This window comes from Sus scrofa, chromosome X (assembly GCF_054392235.1).
Source record: "Sus scrofa isolate SSC_HxYL_T2T_F1_AM1 chromosome X, Sscrofa_HxYL_maternal_Yorkshire_Landrace_v2.0, whole genome shotgun sequence".
Taxonomy (NCBI): domain Eukaryota; kingdom Metazoa; phylum Chordata; class Mammalia; order Artiodactyla; family Suidae; genus Sus; species Sus scrofa.
In genome coordinates this window covers 38,943,386-38,952,513 of record NC_139401.1, presented here as the reverse complement: position 1 = coordinate 38,952,513, position 9,128 = coordinate 38,943,386, and the positions used below count along the sequence as shown (strand labels likewise).

The following is a 9,128-nucleotide window of genomic DNA, read 5'->3' as shown; positions in this document are numbered from 1 at the left end:
AAAATTCTGAGATGAGATGCATTGCTGAGGGTAAGAGGAACAATTTCATTTTACTGGAATCACCCCCCTCCCAAGATGGCACAGTTCAGCACCAAGAAAGAACCCTTCGGCCCACATTTTTTTTTTTTTTTTTACAGAGTAAGTGAGAGCATATGAATGAAGGCCTGGTTTCCCTGGCCATTCAAGATGCTGCCACGGAAACTCACTTCTTTTTTGCCCCATCTGGAATGCTGAGGTGAGCCATACAACTAAAGGGCAGGCAGGGTCTCAGAGAACAGCAGTCAGAGATCAGAGGTATCACATCCAAGGGAACCTCCACAAGGCTGTCAGCATATTTCTCAGGAGAAACCTTGCAGGCCAGGAGAGTTGGGCGATAGATCCAAAGTGCTGAAAGAAAAAAAACCCTGCCAACCAAGAAAACTTTACCCAGCCAAGCTGTTCTTCAGAAAGAAAGGGGCGATCAAGATTTTCTACACAAACAAAAGCTGAGGGAGTTCATCACCACTAGACCTGCCTTAGAAGAAATGCTGAAAGGAGTTATATAAGCTGAAATGAAAGAATGGTAATTAGTAACATGAAAACACACGAACATAAAAAATACACTGGTAAAAATAAGTATGTAATCAAATTCAGAGTACTTTAATATTGTAATATGGTGGTGTGATAATCACTGAACTATAAAAGTTAAAGGACAGAAGTATTAAAAATTAACTGTAGCTACAATAATTTGTCATTGGATACGCCATATAAAAAGATGTAAAGTGTGAAATCAAAAACACAAAATGTGGGGGGAGAGTAAAAGGGCAGAGTTTTTGTATATGCAATTGGAGTTATCAGCTTATAATAGACTTTTATAACTCTAAGATGTTTTAGGTACTCCCCATGGTAACTGCAAAGCAAAAATCTAGAGTAAATGCACAAAAAGTAAAAAGAAGGCATCAAAGCATACCTCTACAGAAAGTTATCAATGCACAAAGGAAGATAGTAAGAGGAGAAGAAGGGAACAAAGGGACAATAAAACAACCAGAAACCAATTAAGAAGATGGTGTTAGGAAGTCCTTACCCATCAATAATTATTTCAAATGGAAATGGACTAATTTATCCAGTCAAAAGAGAGAGTGGCTAGATGGATTAAAAAAAAAAAAAAAAAGACCCAGCTATTTGCTGCCTACAAGAGACTTACTCAACTTTAAGAGCACACACACATAGGCTGAAAGCGAAGGGATGGCAAAAGATATTCTGGCAAATGGAAATCAAAAGAGAGCAGGGGCTGCTATACTTATAACAAACAAAATAGAACACTTCAAAAATAGTAACAAGTGGGAGTTGCCTAGTGGCCTAGTAGTTAGGGCTCTGTGCTTTCACCACTGTGGCCTGGGTCCAATTCCTGGTCTGGGAACTAAGATCTCACATCAGGCTGCTGTAGGCACCGCCCCCCCCTGAAAAATAGTAACAAGAGACAAAAGTCATCATATAATAATAAAGGGGTTATTTCATCAAGAGGACTTAACAATTGCAAATACACATGCACCTAAAATCAGAAGACCTAAATATATTAAGCAAATACAGATCTGAAGGGAGAAATAGATAACAATACAATTAAAGTAGAGGACATCAATACCACACTTCCAACAATGGATAGATCATCCAGACAGAAAATCAATAAGGAAACATTGAATTTGAACTATGCTTTAGACCAAACAGACCTAACAGTCATGTACAGAACATTCCATCCAACAGCGGCAGAACACCTCGTTCTCAAGCACGCACAGAATCTTCTCCAGGATATCTTAGGTCATGAAACAAGTCTTAACAAATTTAAGAAAATTGAAATCATACCAAGTGTCTTTTTTGACCACAGTGGTATGAAATGAGAAATCAATTACAAGAGAAAAACTAGAACATTTGTAAATACGTGGCCAAATATCCCTGATGAATATAAATGCAAAAAATTCTCAACGAAGTATTAGCAAACAAAATTCAACAGCACTTTAAAAGAATTATACACCATAATCAAGTGGGATTTATCCCTGGGAGGCAAGGATGGTTCAACATATGCAAATCAATAAATGTGATACACCACATTAAGAGAATGAACGATAAAAATCCTATAACCATTTAAATAGATGTAGAAAAAGTATTTGACAAAATCCAATGCTTTGTCATGAATAAAAACTCACACTAAATGAGGTATAGAAGGAATGTACCTCAACCTAATGAAAGGGCATACATGACAAGCCCACAGCTAACACCATCCTCCATGATGAAAAGGTGAAAGCTTTGCTTCTAAGATCAGGAACAAGACAAGGAAGCCCACTCTTGTCACTTCTCTTCAATATAGTACTGAAAATCCTAGTCAGATCAATTAGGCAAGAAAATACTGAATTGTATACTGGAAATTTGTTAAGACAGTGGCTTTTAAGCGTTCTCATCACACACACAAAAGAGATAACTGTGTTAATTAACCTGATTGGGGTAATCATTTCACAAAGTCTATGTATATCCAATTGCCATGTTGTACGCTTGAAATATAAACAATTTTATTCATCACATATACCTCACTAAAACTGGAGGAAAAAATAAAGCAGACCATGACCAATGCATTGGGGGTGTTTTCCGCGTGGGGATGTAAAACTCATGCTGTGATGAATGTTCTTCGTGCATGTCTTGGTGAGCACGTGGATGCATTCCACTGTGTACAGACTTGAGAATAGAATGGCTGGTTCCCAGGGAATGTCGATATTCAATTTGGGGTGAACTTTAAACAAATTATTAAAATAGCATTTAAAATAACAAAAGTTCTAAACACAGAAAAGTATGGGAAGTAATATGAAACATCCATGAACCTGCCACTGAGGTTAGACAAATAAGATTTTGCCACACTGCCCTTGTTTCTCTTTCACATATTAAAAAAAAAAAATACACATTCCCCAACACAGCTGACTCTTGAACAACATGGATTCAAACTGCGTGTGTCCACCTGTATGTGGATTTTTGTCACTGGTAAACACTCTAGTACTATACCATCCATGTTGGTTGAATCCGCTGATGTCGAGCCATGGATCTGGAGGGCTGACTATACATTATACTCGGATTTTCAAATGTGAGAAGGGTCAGCGCCCCAGCCCTGTGTTGTTCAAGGGTCCACTGTACAGCGCAAACCCCATCTCTTGCTGCCTCCCTGCCTCCCTTTTCTCAGGGGCTGTCGTGTCATCTTCTACACTTCCTGGACTTGTACTATGGAGGGAGGTGGCTGTAAACCCACATACACCATTGTTTTGAATGTTTTAAAATTTCATTTTATTTTATTTTATTTTTGCTTTTTAGGGCCGTACCTGAAGCATATGGAGGTTCCCAGGCTAGAGGTCAAAACGGAGCTACAGCTGCCGGCCTACGCCACAGCCACAGCAACATGGGATCCGAGCAGGGTCTGCAACCTACACCACAGCTCACGGCAACGCTGGATCCTTAACCCACCGAGCGGGGCCAGGGATCGAACCTGCGTCCTCATGGATACGAGTCGGGCTCATTTCCACTGAGCCACAATGGGAACTCCTTAAAATTTTACAAAGTTGGTAGCATCCTGTACATCTCGTATTGACACTTACTTTTATTCCCTCAACATTCCTTGTTTGCAAGAGCAAAGCAGTGGAAATCCAAACATCCCACAATAGAAGAAGCTTTACTCCATGGATGAAGTAAATGGACAGGTATCAACATGCACAGAGAACACAGGAGGCCTGCCCTGATATGGGTTTTATAGTCCTCAGGCTAGGAGTGAGAGATGTGTGTCAGAGAGACTGTACATATCTGTGTGTGGTTACATGTGTGAGTGTGTAAATACTTACACGTTCATATACATGATCGTGTGTGTGGGACGTGAGTGTGTGAGTGAGTGAGTGTGGTGAGGGGGCCTTGCCTCTGAGTTCAGTGCATCCCGGGCTTTGAAGTCCACTTTGGGAGCTTGAAATTCCAAGTGCTTCAGAGACTGGGACGGGACGGGCACAGACACCCATTCGAACCAGGCCAGACTCCAAGGGGGAGTTGTTAAGAGGAGCCGGAGAGCCCTCACAGTGAGCTGTGAGCCTCGGGGAGAGGCACAGGGCAGCCCCAGGCCCAAAGCCCTGGCGGTGGCGGTGGGGCAGTCTGTGGACCCCCACCCTGTACCCTGCGCTGCTTTCTGGTCGGATGCCTGGGACTCGGCTCTTGGCCGTCTGCCTCAATCCAACCCCTTTGGTTGCCCCCAGCAAAGCGGACTCATATGTCAGGCTGTCACGGTCAGTGTCAAGGCACAGGGGCCAAAGTGCAGCTGGGCTCCTCAGACCTGGGGCGGGAACCCAAGCCCCGGCAGTGACAAGCCCGGTCTCAGAGGCAGCATGAACCTGCCCAGCCGGCTTCTCTGGGACTTTGCCCCCTGGCTCCTGGCTGCCACACACTCTCAGTTAAGCCGAAGCCAGGAGTCTAGAGGACCTGGCAGGACCTGCCACCTCCCAGTTCCAATCCTTAGTGAGAACATCTGGTGGGTTGTTCTTCGGTAATGAGTTGGCTCAGCCTTGGCCGGAGGGTCTGTGTTGTGGGGCGGGTAGGACCGGCTATTGACAATCATGTCCAGGACACCGGGGCCCACTCCAAAATTTCTTCACCCAGCCACACAAGCGAGGCAAGAGGAGGGTCTCCTGCCCAAGAATGCGAGTGTCCTGGCTGTCCCGGGGCTCCTCTTTTAATGACGTCGCCAAGCACGGCGTGCACTGCTGGTGCCTCGTCCAGATCCACTCCCATCCCTTTGCCAGGGATAGGGGACCAGCCCCAGCTTCACGGGGCTCTGCTGCCAACAGCCGGGACTTTCAGAGGGCTGCCCTTGGTCACTGGTACCTCCTCAGAGGTATGGAGAGCTGCAAGTGCCTAGAAGTTGTCTGTTCCCCTTTCCACCCCCACCCCAGGGCACCCATCAGCCAGGGACTGGTGTGGAATAAAAAACCTCAGTGCCAGAGTCACCTGCACCGACAGGCTGGGCTCAGCATGGCTTCCAGGGAGCCTGAGGCGCGAGGTCAAACTGCCCCTCACCTCCCCCCAACCAAGGGAAAACCAGTGCCCCGGAACCAGGCAGACCTGGTTTCCTCCTGTTTCCACCTGTGAGTTTTTCCTCATGTTCTACCCTCTCTAAGCCTCAATTGTCCTCATCTGAAATATGGGGGCACTAAAAGAGTCACATCAGAGGACTTCGTAAGGATATAATGAGGTAATGCACGGAAAGCACTTAGCAGGCATAGAGCAATCACTTCAGTGGTAGGTCCTGGGGTTGTAATGAGAATTAAGACTATAATGTGTGGGAGTTCCCATCGTGGCTCAGTGGTTAACGAACCCAGCTAGCATCCATGAGGACGCGGGTTCGATCCCCGGCCTTGCTCAGTGGATTAAGGATCCGGTCTTGCCAGAGCTGTGGTGCAGGTGGCAGATGCAGCTCGGATCCTGTGTTGCTGTGGCTGTGGTGTAGGCCGGCAGCTGCAGCTCGGATTCGACCCCTAGCCTGGGAACCTCCATATGCCGCGAGTGCAGCCCTGAAAAGACAAAAAGACAAAAAGAAAAAAAAGAAAAGAAAAGAATATAATGTGTGCCTGATGTGTCTGGCACTTAGGAAATGGTCAAGGTATCTCCACGCCTTTCCCCTCCCTCTTCCAGGGCATCTGGTCCATGTACTTAGGCTTATTTTTTTATGCGATGGACAGCTGACACAGCAGGACTGGTCCTGCTGTAACCATCTACCGCACAAAAGAATGAAAAGAAAATGCGGAAGAAACCCAGGATGGTGATCACCGCCACATAACTCACTTCTGGGGTTAATTTTTTTTTCCGTTTTCTTTGTATGTTTTTCCCAATAAACGGCTTAATTAAAACATATCCAGACCCCGGGGACGTACAATAAATTTGAGCACAAAGCTCCTTGGAGAAAATGCCTTGGCTAAATACACGGAACAGATTATTATTATTTATTATGATCTCCATTCCAAGAAATGGCGAACTTTCTTCTGCACTTTTCTTGGTGATTTGTGGCTTCGGCAACGCCGGCCCATACTTGGGACGGGGAGAGCGATGCCTTTCCGCCTTCAGAGACGGCCCGGGGTGGCGCTGAGGGAGGGCGGCGGGCGAGCGGCGCACAGCTGTTTCTCCTCCGCATTTATTACTGCGGCGCGTACCTCCCTGGGGCCTCTTCCTTTTCCAAACCAAATAATTCAGACCCCGTTGTTTACCTCTGCAGAGGGATCAAGGTTACACCCACAGTAAAAAATGGAGACAAGCGACCCAGAAGCTTGGCCCCGCGTCCCGCCCTGACTTGCGGGTTGCTTGCCAAGTTATTCGCAGCCCTGGGAATTACCTTGCAGGCTTGGGAGCAGCAGAGCTCTCGGCTGCACAGTGATTTATGTGCCCGAGAGCTGCCCCCCCTTTCCCATGTTTCCCTGTCTGGAGTCCTCTTCCATCCTGGCCAGACTGAGTCCCCAAGCCCTAGAAAAACACGTGGGGAGACCGAGGCAGGGCGAGATTTGTGAGGCGCGTGCATCTGGTGCAGAAGAAGATGATGGCCCAGTCCCATTCCACCAAAAGCAGAGCCCGGACGGGACTGGAGTGCCAATCGTTTCTGTGGAAGGAGATGGCAGGAAAAAGCAGCAGAGGCGCGAGGAAATGAGGCGGGATGGAAAGGAACCTCCAGCGGAACCATGCCCTTGAGTCATCTCCACCAAGGGTGGAGGAGCCCGCCTGTCCGTCTGGGTTGACAGCTGCTCTGGGGGAGGAGGGCCGCTGGATTTCTAGGAATTCCAGCCCGTTGCCATCGTGGGTACCGTCTCCAGTAGCTGCAAAGCTCTCAGGCAGACATGCAGTGCTGGCCATCGGAAGTCAAGGCCATGGGCACAGATCTGTTGAGTGCCAAGTGGGGGCGGCAGGAAAAGATGGCTTCCGCCCCGCCATCCAGCTTCAGAATGGTCTTTAGTGCTTATGGGGTCACTGTCTGGATTACTTTTGTTTGTTTGTTTTTAACTTACCTTTCCCCCAAAAGTTCTCTGAGGAACAGTGTCTCTGGGAAATGCTCCGTGAGCAGAGTCCAGTCTGGCATGAAAAGACTGGGGGACATCACAGCATTCCGTATCTGCTTTTGCAGGCTTACACGAGTCTCTCATAACCTTGGAGGTGGTAAGTTTCAGTAATGGAACCTGGTTGGCTTTGCCGAGATTTCTCGGATGGAATAATGGATGGGCGTTTATTTTGCTGGAGCACGTACTTACTTAAGCTCTGTGGAACTAGTGTTCTACGGAACACCCCAGAAAGCACAGATTTAGCAAATTAATCAATATCGTGTCTTGTGACGCCCCCTATACACCTTCCACGAAGGGAGCCTTGTGGGAAGGAATTGGCACCTGGAGATGGATGGTGAGGACTTGCCTGAGGAACCATTTAGGGCACACAAATGACTCAGGGAAGATGGGACAGTGGCCTGTGAACGTGCCAGGAGGGCAAACGTTACCAGAAGCTGAATTTCAGCTTAAAATCAGAGAGAGGTTTTGTTGTTGTTGTTGTTTTTGTCTTTCTCACAATTAGAACTGGAAAGATCTGGCTTCCTGCATGGTTGAGCCCTAAATTCTCTGTCTCCAGACTTATTTCAGCAGAAGCTGGATCTGGTGGGAATAGGGTAGGGGGGCTTCTTGCCTTGGGTAGGAAGTTGGGCCAGGATGTTTTAAATCTCTCCTATCTCCCAGATCTTCATGCTGGACTTAGGGGCATTGATCCCTAGATAGACTGGGAATTACTTGAGAGACGAGTTGTGTTTTACATTTCTTCATGTTTCCCTCAGTGTCTGGACTGCTTCTGGCCATAAATAAAAATTATTGAATAGGGTTCCCATTGTGGCTCAGTGGGTTAAGAACCTGACTAGTATCCCTGAGGATGCTGGTTCCATCCGTGGCCTCACTCAGTGGGTTAAGGATCTGGTGTTGCTGTGAGCTGAGGTGTAGGTCACCAGCTCAGGTCTCATGTTGCTGTGAGCTGAGGTGTAGGTCACCAGCTCAGGTCTCATGTTGCTGTGGCTGTGGTATAAGCCGGCAGCTCCAGCTCCAATTCGACCCCTAGCCCAGGAACTTCCATATGCAGCGGGTGCAGCCCTAAAAAGAAAAAAAATTATTGAATGGATAAATGAATGAATGGGTTTCTGGGGGCTCACTTGCAAAGCTGCACTTTGGCAGGGCTGACGTGAGATGTTTAGAACAAGGCCTCTACAGCTGCAGATGGTGCCCGCATAGACTGAATACGAGGCTCAATCTCAGCATCAGAAATCTAAGGGACATATGACGAGAATGGCTGTGAATTTCAGAGTGTTGTTATGCTCCAGCCGCTGTCAAAATTGCCCTATCCGGGTACCTTTGGGAAAGTTCCTTTCCCTAAGTCTCAGTTTCCTCATCTGTGAAATGGATTCCTTTCTCAGAGCATCGTTTGGAGATTTAAATGCAAAAAAGTGTGTCAAGTGTTTAAGGCAGTGTCTGCCTGGTGGCAAGCCTTCACTAAACTAGTTAGCTAGTGTTATTTTTATGTACTGTCACAGCAAAAACACTGAGTGATACTTTAAAGAGATCTGACTCATGCTCTGTCTTAAATTTCCATCCAAAATTTGCCAGCTTTCACTCTTCTGCCTTTGCTAAAGAATTTCCCCAAATCATTTTTGTGTGTATGTGCAGAATAAAATAGTGCAGTGAACCATGACCTCTGACCTGTGGCCCCGGGTCTTCCATTAGCTCGCCGAGTGACCTTGAACAAGCCGGCTCCAGTCTCTGGTCCTGAGTGCTGTCCTCAGAGAGAGGCCGAGATTGATCTCATTTCTAAGGGCCTTTCATGCCCATCATCTGGTGCGTTCCCTTTGGAAAAGATCTGGAAGAATTGAAAGAACTTTCATGAAGATACCGATTATAGTTTTGGTGTGATAAGGGAAAATTTTTTTGTCTTTTTTTTTTTTTTCTAGGGCCGCACCCACAGCATATGGAGGTTCCCAGGCTATGGGTCCAATCGGATCTACAGCTGCCGGCCTACACCACAGCCACATCAACGCCAGATCCGAGCCGCGTCTGCGACCTACACCACAGCTCATG

The 9,128-nt window shown here is 46.8% G+C and overlaps 1 long non-coding RNA gene across 8 annotated transcripts in view; it reads right to left on the bottom strand.

Moving 5' to 3' along the window:
• Positions 1 to 5,964: 5,964 nt before the first annotated feature.
• The window catches only part of LOC106506943 (uncharacterized), a 525,822-nt gene continuing 522,658 nt past the window's right edge, over positions 5,965 to 9,128 (bottom strand). For all 8 annotated transcript variants that reach the window (XR_014835278.1, XR_014835279.1, XR_014835275.1 and 5 more), the window contains one exon: positions 5,965 to 8,910. This is a non-coding gene — a long non-coding RNA (uncharacterized LOC106506943). The remainder of the gene's footprint in view (positions 8,911 to 9,128) is intronic.